The sequence below is a fragment of the Panthera onca genome, chromosome C1 (genome assembly GCF_046562875.1).
Source record: "Panthera onca isolate mPanOnc1 chromosome C1, mPanOnc1 haplotype 2, whole genome shotgun sequence".
Lineage (NCBI taxonomy): Eukaryota > Metazoa > Chordata > Mammalia > Carnivora > Felidae > Panthera > Panthera onca.
This window is the reverse complement of record NC_138346.1, coordinates 156,078,404-156,090,737: the sequence shown is the minus strand read 5'-3', so window position 1 is coordinate 156,090,737 and position 12,334 is coordinate 156,078,404. Positions and strand designations below refer to the sequence as shown.

At 40.2% G+C, this 12,334-nt stretch overlaps 1 protein-coding gene and 1 non-coding gene across 2 annotated transcripts in view; one reads left to right on the top strand and one right to left on the bottom strand.

The window, feature by feature from the left end:
* GIPC2 (GIPC PDZ domain containing family member 2) overlaps positions 1–12,334 on the top strand; it is a 191,279-nt gene that overhangs the window by 161,491 nt on the left and 17,454 nt on the right. The window lies entirely within an intron of this gene.
* On the bottom strand, positions 7,865–7,971 carry LOC132673984 (U6 spliceosomal RNA). Its single transcript, XR_009608313.1, has one exon. It is a non-coding gene; the product is annotated as a U6 spliceosomal RNA (small nuclear RNA).

The window sequence follows — 12,334 nt, the reverse complement described above, 5'->3', positions numbered from 1 at the left end:
TTTGTAGGATCCAAATCTACAGTGGTGGAGTGAGGCAGTGTAGATGATTGTAAAACTTAAATGAACATGTATAACTTAGGACAATGCTCAAAATTTCTGTACCTTCTGTTTCAAAACCATTGGGAGGACTTATAATAAACATAGATGATTTAACTAGAATATCTGGGGAATGGATCCTGGGGATATCCATTCTAAATAGGATACCTTAAGGATCTTTATATACTTTTTTTGAATTTAAGTTTTTAAAATTTACATCCAAATTAGTTAGCATATAGTGCAACAATGATTTCAGGAGTAGATTCCTTAATGCCCCTTACCCATTTAGCCCATACCCCCTCCCCAAACCCCTCCAGTAACCCTCTGTTTGTTCTCCATATTTAAGAGTCTCTTATGTTTTGTCCCCCTCCCTGTTTTTATATTATTTTTGTTCGCCTTCCCTTATGTTCATCTGTTTTGTCTCTTAAAGTCATATATTTGTCTTTCTCTGACTAATTTTGCTTAGCATAATACCCTCCAGTTCCATCGACGTAGTTGCAAATGGCAAGATTTCATTCTTTTTGATGGCCGAGTAATACTCCATTGTATGCATGTGTGTGTGTATGTATGTGTGTATATGTGTGTGTGTATATATATATATATATATATATATATATATATATATATACCACATCTTCTGTATCCATTCATCCATTGGTGGACATTTGGGCTCGTTCCATACTTTGGCTATTGTTGATAGTGCTGCTATAAACACGGGGGTGCATGTGTCCCTTTGAAACAGCACACCTGTATCCCTTGAATAAATGCCTAGTACTGCAATTGCTGGGTCGTAGGGTAGTTTTATTTTTAGTTTTTTGAGAAACCTCCATACTGTTTTCCAGAGTGGCTGCACCAGTTTGCATTCCCACCAGCAGTGCAAAAGAGATCCTCTTTCTCTGCATCCTCACCAACATCTGTTGTTGCCTGAGTTGTTAATGTTAGCCATTCTGACAGGTGTGAGATGGTCTCTCATTGTGGTTTTGATTTGTATTTCCCTGATGATGAGTGATGTTGAGCATTTTTTCCTGTGTTGGTTGGCCATCTGGATGTCTTCTTTGGAGAAGTGTCTATTCATGTCTTTTGCCTATTTCTTCACTGGATTATTTGTTTTTTGGGTGTTGAGTTTGATAATTTCTTTCTAGATTTAGGATACTAACCCTTTATCTGTTATGTCATTTGCAAATATCTTCTCCCATTCTGTCAGTTGCCTTTTAGTTTTGCTGATCGTTTCCTTCACTGTTCAGAAGTTTTATTTTGATGAGGTCCCAATAGTTCATTTTTGCTTTTGTTTTCCTTGCCTCCGGAGATGTGTTGAGTAAGAAATTGCTGCAGGCAAGATCAAAGAGGTTTTTGCCTGCTTCCTCCTCGAGGATTTTGATGGCTTCCTGTCTTACATTGAGGTCTTTCATCCGCTTTCAGTTTATTTTTGTGTATGGTATAAGAAAGTGGTGTAGGTTCATTCTTCTGCATGTCGCTGTCCAGTTTTCCCAGCACCACTTGCTGAAGAGACTGCCTTTATTCCATTGGATATTCTTTCTTGCTTTGTCAAAGATTAGTTGGCCTTATGTTTGTGGGTCCATTTCTGGGTTCCTTTTTCTGTTCCATTGATCTGAGTGTCTGTTCTTGTGCTTGTACCATACTGTCTTGATGATTACAGCTTTGTAGTATAGCTTTAAGTCCGGGATTGTGATGCCTCCTGCTTTGGTTTTCTTTTTCAAGATTGCTTTGGCTATTCGGGGTCTTTTCTGGTTCCATACAAATTTTAGGATTATTTGTTCTAGCTCTGTGAAGAATGCTGGTGTTACTTTGATAGGGATTGCATTGAATATGTAGATTGCTTTGGGTAGTATCGACATTTTAACAATATTTGTTCTTCCTATCCAGGAATATGGTATCTTTTTCCATTTTTTGGTGTCTTCTTCAATTTCTTTCATAAGCTTTCTATAGTTTTCAGCGTATGGCTCCTCTTTGGTTACATTTATTCCTAGGTATTTTATGAGTTTTATTGATCTGTTCTACTCTTGTTTTGGTTTTGATAGCATTGATTTATGCTCTAATCTTTACTATTTCCTGTCTTTTGCTGGTTTGGGTTTTATTTGCTGTTCTTTTTCCAGCTCTTTAAGGCATAAGGTTAGGTTGTGTGTCTGAGATCTTTCTTCCTTCTTTAGGAAGGCCTGGATTGCTATATACTTTCCTCTTATGACTGCCTTTGCTGTGTCCCAGAGGTTTTGGGTTGTGGTGTTATCATTTTCATTGGCTTCCGTACACTTTTTAATTTCCTTTTTAACTTCTTGGTTGGCCCATTCATTCTTTAGTAGGATGTTCTTTGGTCTCCAAGTATTTGTTACCTTTCCAAATTTGTCCTTGTGGTTGATTTCGAGTTTCATAGCGTTGTGGCCTGAAAATATGCATGGTATGATCTCTATCTTTTTGTACTTGCTGAGAGCTGATTTGTGTCCCAGTATGTGGTCTATTCTGGAGAACATTCCATGTGCACTGGAGAAGAATGTATATTCAGCTGCTTTAGGATGAAATGTTCTGAATATATCTGTTACGTCCATATGGTCCAGTGTGTCCTTCAAAGCCATTGTTTCCTGGTTGATTTTTTGATTAGATGATCTGTCCATTGCTGTGAGTGGGGTGTTGAAGTCTCCTACTATTATGGTATTACTATCAACGAATTTCTTTTTTTTTATTATTTTTTTTAAACGTTTATTTATTTTTGGGACAGAGAGCATGAACGGGGGAGGGGCAGAGAGAGAGGGAGACACAGAATCGGAAGCAGGCTCCAGGCTCTGAGCCGTCAGCCCAGAGCCTGACGCGGAGCTCGAACTCACGGACCGTGAGATCGTGACCTGAGCTGAAGTCGGACGCTTAACTGACTGAGCCACCCAGGCGCCCCATCAATGAATTTCTTTATGTTTGTGATTAATTGATTTATATATTTGGGTGCTTGCACATTTGGTGCATAAATGTTTATAATTGTTAGGCCTTCTTGGTGGATAGACCCCTTGATTATTATATAATGCCCTTCTTCATCTCTTGATACAGTCTTTATTTAAAGTCTAGGTTGTCTGAAGTAAGTATGGCTACTCTGGCTTTCTTTTGTTGACCATTAGCATGATAGATGGTTCTCCATCCTCTTACTTTACTTTCAATCTGAGGGTGTTTTTAGGTCTAAAGTGGGTCTCTGGTAAACAGTATACAGATGGATCTTGTTTTCTCATCCATTCTGTTACCCTATGTCTTTTGATTGGAGCATTTAGTCCAGTGACATTTAGAGTGAGTACTGAAAGATAAGAATTTGTTGCCATTATATTTCTTGTAGAGTAGAGTTTCTGGTGGTGTTCTCTGGTCCTTTCTAATCTTTGTTGCTTTTGGTATTAATTAATTAATTAATTAATTCATTCATTCATCTTTTCTCTCCTCAGAGACTCCCCCTTAAAATTTCTTGCAGGGCTGGTTTAGGTGGTCACAAACTCCTTTAATTTTTGTTTGTCTGGGAAACTTTTTATCTCTACTTCTATTTTGAATGACAACCTTGCTGGAGAAAGAATTCTTGGCTGCATATTTTTCTGATTCAGCACATTGAATATATCCTGCCACTCCTTTCAGGCTGCCAGGTTTCTGTGGATGGGTCTTCTGCGAACCTGATCTGTCTTCCCTTGTAGGTTAAGGACTTTTTTCCCATGCTGCTTTTATGATTCTCTCCTTGCCTGAGTATTTTGTGAAGTTGACTATGATATGCCTTGTTGATGGTCAGTTTTTGTTGAGTCTAATGGGGGTCCTCTGTGCTTCCTGGATTTTGATGTCTGTGTCTTTCCCCAGGTTAGGAAAGTTTTCTGCTATGATTTGCTCACATAACCCTTCTACCCCTATTTCTCTCTCTTCCTCTTCTGGGACCCCTATGATTCTGAGGTTGTTCCTTTTTAATGAGTCACTGATTTCTTTAATTCTCAAATCGTGCTCTTTTGCCTTAATCTCCCTCTTTTTTTCTGCTTCATCATTCTCCATAAGTTTGTCCTCTATATCGCTGAGTCTGTTCTGCCTCATCCATCTTGCCACTGCGGCATCCATTTGAGATTGCAGCTCAGTCATAGCATTTTTTATTTCATCATGACTAGCTTTTACTTCTTTTATGTCCACAGAAAGGGATTCTAATCTATTGGAATATATTCTAATCTATTCCAGCTAGATTCTTATTATCGTGATTCTAAATTCTGGTTCAGACATCTTGCTTGTATCTGTGTTGGTTAAGTCCCTGGCTGTCATTTCTTTCTGTTCCTTCTTTTGGGGTGAATTCCTTCATTTCATCATTTTGAAGGGAGAAAAGGAATTAATGAGGTAGAAAAAATTAAAATAAAAAAGTTAAAATTAAAAAATTAAAAACAAACACAGAGACAAAAATCGAATAAATGATGCTAGATCCTAGGTGTGTTTTGGTCTGTGTGTTGAAAGTGGCTTGATAGATTAGAGAAAAAAAAGAGAAAAAAGAAAAAAAAAAGGAAATTGATTGAAAATTTGAAAAAATGAATACAGTGAAGTAGAGTAAAATTAAATGATGGAAGTAAAATAGAATTTGAAAAAGTTTACACAAAAGTAAAAAATATAGGAGAAAAAAATTAAAGAAAAATTTTTTAAATAAAAATTGAAAATAAAAATGAATTTTTTCTCTTTCTGTATTCAGGAAAAAGAAAAGAAACGAAAAAGAGAAAAAAAAAAAGAAGAAAGGAAATTGTATAGTTGGACCAGCTAACAGACTGAAATACGAACGAAACTACTTCGTTTTCCCCTAGAAGTCAATCTTTGAAGTGCTTTATAGTCCATGAACTAAGTGGGCGGTGAGACTTGTGTTCTTGAAGAGCGAGGTTGGCCCAGTTGTGCATGGCTTAGTGTAACGGCTCCATTCTCCACTAGATGACGCTGCTAGCCTACTAGGATGGATTGTTGTGGTGCTTGTAGGTGCGTATGTGCAGAAGCGGTGAAAATGGCGTCTCCCAGACTAATACGAGTCTCTGGTATTGGAACTCTGTTCTCCCTGATCAGCCATCATGCACCCATCCTTAGCCTTTGGCTTCTGTCCACTCCCACTTCCACACTGTCTGTGACCAAGCCCCAGGCAGCACCTCCCTCCTGAGTTTTGTCTCAGATGGGGCTGCCTTCCCTGGCCCCTCACTTCTGAGGGACTGCGGCTTTGACCTGTTCTGCCCCTCTGCATACGGTCTCACTGAACAATAGCTGGGTGCTGGTCCCACCCAGGAAATCTTGTGGGACCATACTGCTGCCAATGCCCAGAGACTGCAGCCAGGTGCTAGCCCACCCCAGAAAAAGTTCGCAAGACAGTTTAGCAGCAACTGCTAAACGGTTTAGCAGCAACCTCAGGGATTATGGAAAATCACAACAAACATCTGGCACCAGGCTTCACCCCCAATAACCTTGTTCAAGCACCAGCGAATGTGGCCACTCTCTGGGGTCTGCTGGGCCCAGGTGGCCTCACAGCCTCTACCAAATGTCCTTCCAGCAGTGGAACCGCTTCTCCCATGTGGCCTGAGAACTTCCTGGACCACACTCTGCTCCTGGGGATTCGTCCTTCCCACCAGAGCACCGCCAGGTATCGAGTTGCAGAGTTTCAGATTCTGTGCTCCCCGTTTACAGTCTTAATGGAATTTAAACCCTCTTCTTTCTCCCTTTTTAGTTCAGTCCCTGTGGCTGTTTCCAATTTTCCACTTTCTCTCCAGTTGCTTTTGGGGAGGCTTGCTTTTCCCGTATCCCCCCCCCCCCCCCCGTCTCTGTCCTCTCTATGCATGCAAAAGTGGTTCCCTTCCCTCTGTGGCTTCTCCCTCCCCAAGTTCACCTCTCCAAACCGTATATCTGCTGAATTCTGTGGTTCAGGTTGTGTAGATTGTTGTGTTAATCCTCAGATCAGTTTTCTATGTTTGCAGAATGGTTTAGTATTGTTCTGGTTGTATTTCATGGATGTGAGACACACAAAAAACTTCCATGCTGTTCTGCATCTTGGCTTCTCTGGATCTTATATACTTTAAGGTTAAAGAATATTAGATGCTAGACTTGAAAGCCACATCAGAGTCCTGATACAAAGGATCAGTGACCTTATAAAGAAGTTACCTTTTCCTCTCTCATTCAAGAGTGGCTTGCAGAAGGGGTGGTTACATGGAAAAGAAATCTAGGGACAAAGCTTTTATCCCAGTAGTAGGATTGAAAGATCTCAGTCTGGAAAGAGAGTTGAGGTTTCTGGAATAAGAATCAAGGCAAAAAGAATCCCAAGGACAAGAAATGAAGCAGACAGACTGGGGATTGGGCAAGATCTGATAGAGGATTTGTAACAGGGTTTCCTGTTTACCTCCCACCTTCCCCATTGAGACTGTGGTCTCCCTGAGGGTTGGGTTCATAACTTCTTTATCCACGTTTCTTTTGTACTTAATATAGGGCTTAGCAAAAAGTAGGCTTTCAGGTATTTATTAAACAAACAAACAAACAAACAAACAAACAAATAAATAAATGCAAGTTGGGATTAGTGGGCAAAGGTGGGTGATGCTAAGCTCTTGAATGTGGACTAGAGTTACCTAAAGGTCTCTTGGCTCAGTTCACACTTGGTCCTGGGAGTTGACTTTGGGGCTGCACTTGTAGTTTTGGCATTAAATAGAGGGAATAACCAGATTGACTCAAGACATAGACTGAACCTAGAGTTAGAATAATTTAAGACGTATTTTGGAAGAAAGTGTGATTTGATTCTGCTTTGAAGGTAAGAGAGAGATTAAATGACTGATTTCAGTCCAACTCAACAAACATTAACTGGGCATCTACTCTGTGCAATGGCTAACAACTCAATGGAGGAGACCAAAAGGTAAAAAAAAAAAAAAAAAAAAAAAAAGACCTAACTACAATGTTATAGGGGATGTTGAAGGGGAAATTATCTAGGGTAATTGAGAGGAGAGATAATCTTTCCCTGGGACTTATGACCTAGTCAGGATGTGCTCTATAGTCAAGGTAGTGAAGGGCTTTCCAAGTGGAGAAAACAGCTAGGATAGGGGAAAGAAGGAATGAAAATGAAGGTATCTTGGGAGGTGGCATCAGGACTCTGGGTGGTGAGAGCAAAGGACAGATGATGGGTAGTGGGTTCTGGACCTCGTGGATCATCTTAACAAGGCAACGTTTATTCTAGAAACACTTGAATTTGTCAAAGTGTTTTAAGCAGTGTAATTACACAATTCAACTTATATTTAGAAGGTGAGTGTGGACTGCAAGATCTGGAGGAGGGTGAGAAGCTAGGAGCAGTCTGAACAGGGCAGTAGGGCAGCAAAGTGAGCAAAATTTTAATTAAACTAATTCTTACTGAGGTAGTAATGGTAAATAATGGTTTAAGACAAGTACTCTCTAAGTGTGCTGTTGCCTCCATATCTGGAGGAGGTGTGAATACTATGGATAGATTTGCCAGGTAGGCTCTAGAAGGGCACTTTTGGTTATCTGTTGTTTATTCTTCCCACTCCCAAAGCTAGCCCTTGCTAGCTGGTCTGCCCTGTAAATGAAATGCAGTTCTGTGATCTGGAGGAGAGTTCACAGGCTACAGGGCACAGGTTGCTCTGTGATTTTTAATTGACTAGCACGAGTTCTTTCTCTTTACTTTGAAGAGTCCCTCCTTGTATCAAGTTCATTACAAATGGACATTATCTGGCAGGTCTCAAATACAACAACTGTTGAGAACAGAGCTAGCAACCTATCTTTTCTCCAAATGGCACCCAGCCTTAGGACCAGGATTTACAAACCTAATTGTTGTTATTATATTGATTCTTTTTGTTGCTGTTTGTTTTTAAATATGGGACACTTCATGAATTTGTGTGCCATTCTTGCGCAGGGACTGTGCTAATCTTCCCTGTATCTTTCTAATTTTAGAATATGTGCTCCTGAAGTGAGCACTGGATTCTTTTTTTACCAATGTCCTAGTGTCAAATTAGCTCTGAGAAAAGTTCTTGTTTTTGGGTCAATATATGTGTTAGAAAGTTGTGTGAGTTAAAATTAAAAAGATATTATGGGGCGCCTGGGTGGCTCAGTCGGTTAAGCGTCCGACTTCACCTCAGGTCACGATCTCACGGTCCGTGAGTTCGAGCCCCGCGTCAGGCTCTGGGCTGATGGCTCAGAACCTGGAGCCTGTTTCAGATTCTGTGTCTCCCTCTCTCTGACCCTCCCCCGTTCATGCTCTGTCTCTCTCTGTCTCAAAAATAAATAAACGTTAAAAAAAATTAAAAAATAAATAAATAAAAAAAATTAAAAAGATATTAAAATTGTTCTCTTTTCCATTCTTTCATCTTTTCCTACTTACCCCCTTCTCATAAACCCAACAAACATACTCTCTGTGCAAATAAACTCTATGTTTAGAGAATAACAGAAATGACACATCATATGGTCTCATTTTGCCCTGATTGTGTAGTATTGACATACAAGAAGGAATGTTGAATCAAAAATAAAAACACCTGGGTTATGTTCCTTTCAATGGCATTAACTAGATGTGTAACCTGGGTACAGTTTACTTCACTTTTCCCAGCCCTAACTGCTGTAATATGAGGGAGACGGATTGTGTTCTATCTGTATAATTCTTTATAATTCTAACCAGTGGGGATTCTATAAGCTACACAGGAATGGTGACATATTTTTTCATGTGAAGGGGAAAATCTTGAGTGCTGCTTTGGGAAAGCAGCTGTTGATTGCTTCTTTGGGATCTATTTTTTCATTTCTTCAATAACCTTCATTTTTTTCCTTTAGGGATATGTTCTACTTTGCTTAGCTGTGCAGCCAGCATGGAATGCGCACCATTTTTGGCTTCACAGGTGGCTCCTGACAGGCTTAAACCAAACAGTGTGTATCATTAACTGGTTCCAGGATGAGCATCTGGCCCCATTCAGGCCACAGAGATGGGCAGGAATTATTTTTGCTGGGGGCTCCTGGGAAGAAGGCTTTCTTTTTCTTTTGTGTGAGGTAGTGAAGAGCTTCTCTGCCAGTGTATTGGAAGAAGCGAGATCTGGGAAGCTGAGTAGAGCCCAGAGAATCCCAAAGGAGCCAGAGCCTGGTGACTATACAAAGCTCTGGATAAAACCATGTCTGAAACAACATCCAACTTTTAAAAAACTTGTGACCCAATGAAATAATGAAGTTTAAGACAATTCATCTTGATTTCTCTGTTGCCATCAACTCAGATTCATAACTTTTCCCCTTAAGGTTTCACTAAATATATTTTTGAATTCCAATTTTCTTACCCCCTGAAATAAAAGGAAATTGCTTATACCTGCATTTTTATTACAGTCAGTTCCTAAATCATCAACTGGGAAGTGTTGAAAACAAAAATTTTAGAGTCGGTATGAGGCACACAGAAATTGCTTTATAAATGTTCATTGAATGAATGGAAGTGACAATAAATTAGAAAGAGGAAAGATAATATATCTGGGTGCAAGGGAAGGGATAGGTGGGAAGGTAGTTATATAGAATGTGTTTTGGGTGGGCACATACTAGTGAGGAAATGTATGGGATGATCATAAAGCCTAAACTGCTGGAATTGTCCTTTTTCTTCTCTCCTGAGATGTTTCCTAATTTTTTTTCTTTCAATTTAGAATTCAGGGAGAAAGAAGCATCTAGATTCACAAAATAAATTTTACTTCAATCAATTGATTAATTTAACAGGTGTTTAATGAGCACTTACAAAGGTCTCTAGTTACAAGGGAAGACTGATAAATAAATCAGTACTAATCACAAAGTTGATGAGTATTATGGAAATGGAAATATAGGGATTATGAGAAGAGAGCAAGGGATCTAACCTAGAGGAAGCTAAGAAAAGCCTTTTCAAGGAAATGATATTTAAGCGGAGATCTGAAGAATAAGCAGGTGGCAGTCAGATGAAGATGGGTAGAGGAAGGAGAAGAGTGTTCCATGCACTGACCCAATGACCTGAGCTGAAATCAAGAGTCAGACATTCAATCAACTGAGCCATCCAGGTGCCCCAAGAAGGCTGAACACTTTAAAGTGAAAGAAAGAAAGCAAAGTAATGAACTTGCCCTGTGATGCAAACAACAGGTGCAAGAGAGGACTGAAGACTTTGATTCATACATTTGGAGGATGATTTTGATTCCCAGGTTGGAGAACCACTCAAGTTGGGAGGACAGAGAGGTCCTGCAGGTTGGTATAGGCAGCTTCACATGGCTGGGAGAAGAGCTAGGTGGAACTGTGTTCTGGCTGCACAAAAGAAAACCCCCAAAAATGAGCCACAGGGTGAGCCTCGTCAGCAGCTGCTTGCCAAGCAAAAGCCGGTCCCAGACAAATTCAGTAGAACCCATGCCTGCCAGCTGGATCCCATCTTCAGTATTTAGGAGATGAAAATCAGTGCTGATTTACAAGAAGTCAGAGCTACCGAAAACCCAAATGCTAATTAAGAGAAAGAAGATTAGATTTACCAGGAAAAACAAGTTACTACAGAAGTAAGGATGTAACCAGTTCTGGGAACGAACAATGCCCACTTCATACTTTTTTCCAGTGCTTTAAAAGGAAAGAGGCAGCATTTAGTAAGGAAGTGGAGGCAATAGTGCAGATGCACAAAGGAACATAACTGGAGGGAGGGGGCCTCATGCCCCTGTGCCATATGTGGTCCAAGTTCAATGCTAATCTGATCCTGTTGCTCTCCTGCATATACCCTTCAGCAGCCTCCCACTCCCCTTCAATTAAAGCCTGAACTACTGGGGCGCCTGGGTGGCTCAATCGGTTAAGCGGCCGACTTTGGCTCAGGTCATAGTCCTGGGGTCGTAGGATCAAGTTCCCTGTTGGCCTCGGCACTGGGCATGGAGCCTGCTTGAGATTCTCTCTCTCTCTTTCCCCCTGCCCCTCTCTCCTGCTTACTCTCTCTGTCTCTCTCTAAAAATAAAAAAAAAAAATAAAGTGTTCAGCTTTTTTTCTTGGTCTGTTTGTAAACTTATGGACCTTCTTATTGCTTCTAGAGTTTGGATACAGTGAGTGCTGGATAACACCAATAGAATGATTGAAAGAGAAAAGATACTAAGTTCTGAGTCTGGACTGGAGGGTTATCAGAAACAGTGGTTTGCTGAGAAGAGCTGGCAGCTGGGTAGAAAGATTGTGAACATCGGTGTTTGACAATTTGAAGAGCACCTGATGGATTGGTGATCAGAATCAGTGTTCTGAAGTTGACTCAGGACCCAACTTATTGACTGATAAGGATGCACTTTTCCACAGGGAAGGGCACCACTCAAGAGAGAAGGCTTTCACAACTCCTTTACTGGGTGGCTCCTCCCCTGAATCTCCAGTATTATTGAAAGGCTCAAAGGAGATAATCCATGTAAAGTACTTAGAGGAATGCCAGGTATGGGTGAGCAATCAGGCACATGTTATTCAAATTATAGATGTTGCAGTCACTATACAACACAGCCTGGCTCTGTGGATGGAGCTGTGATTGCTTTTCCTGAAAACCTGTAATCCTTTCATTTACTTGCTAAGACATTGAATTATGCAACAACTATTATTGAGTGTTTAAGTGTACCAGACACTAATTCTACTTAGTTGACACAAGTATGTAAAGTTTGCTTTATTTTCGAGATTTTGGTTTTCTCTTGAGACATGTCATTCACTCAAAAAATAGTTACTGAGTATTAATTAATGGTGTGGTCATCTGCAGTTACTTGTGGATCAAGGGCCAGGGGAGTTGATATTGATGGAGTAATGCATGGGTTTTTCTGCTTTATCTTGAGAGAGTATTATCCATCCTGGCTCTGTTTATTCCCATGCCTTGCTGGATTTTTCCCTCTATAGCACATATCACCATCAGACATATTATATATTTTATATTTTATTAATTTAGTTGTTTATTTTCTGCTTCCCTGAACTACAGTGTGAACTCCACAGGGGAGAGTTTTTGCCCATTTTCATTCATGCTGTACTCTCAGCTCTGAACAGTGCCTGGCACGGGTGTCCTGTAACTATTTATTGAGTGAATTTGCCTCACTTTGAAAGCTCCATCCCACACTCAGTTTTGCCATCCTTTCCTTAGACTCTTCCCTAAGGGCTGGGCTTGTCTGATAGAATATCTGGCTATTTTGACTTATGTTGCCTTGCTCTGTGGTGCTTTGCAAATCACACTATCAAGGTATCTGGGTATCTGGAAAGAGGGTAAAATGGCACCTGGCCAGTAACTCACTAACCATCTTGAAGATCTTATCTAGATAAGAACTGTTTGGTTTATTTTAGAATCCATCGTGAATGATTCTCATCAGGAAATAGTAGCTTTTAA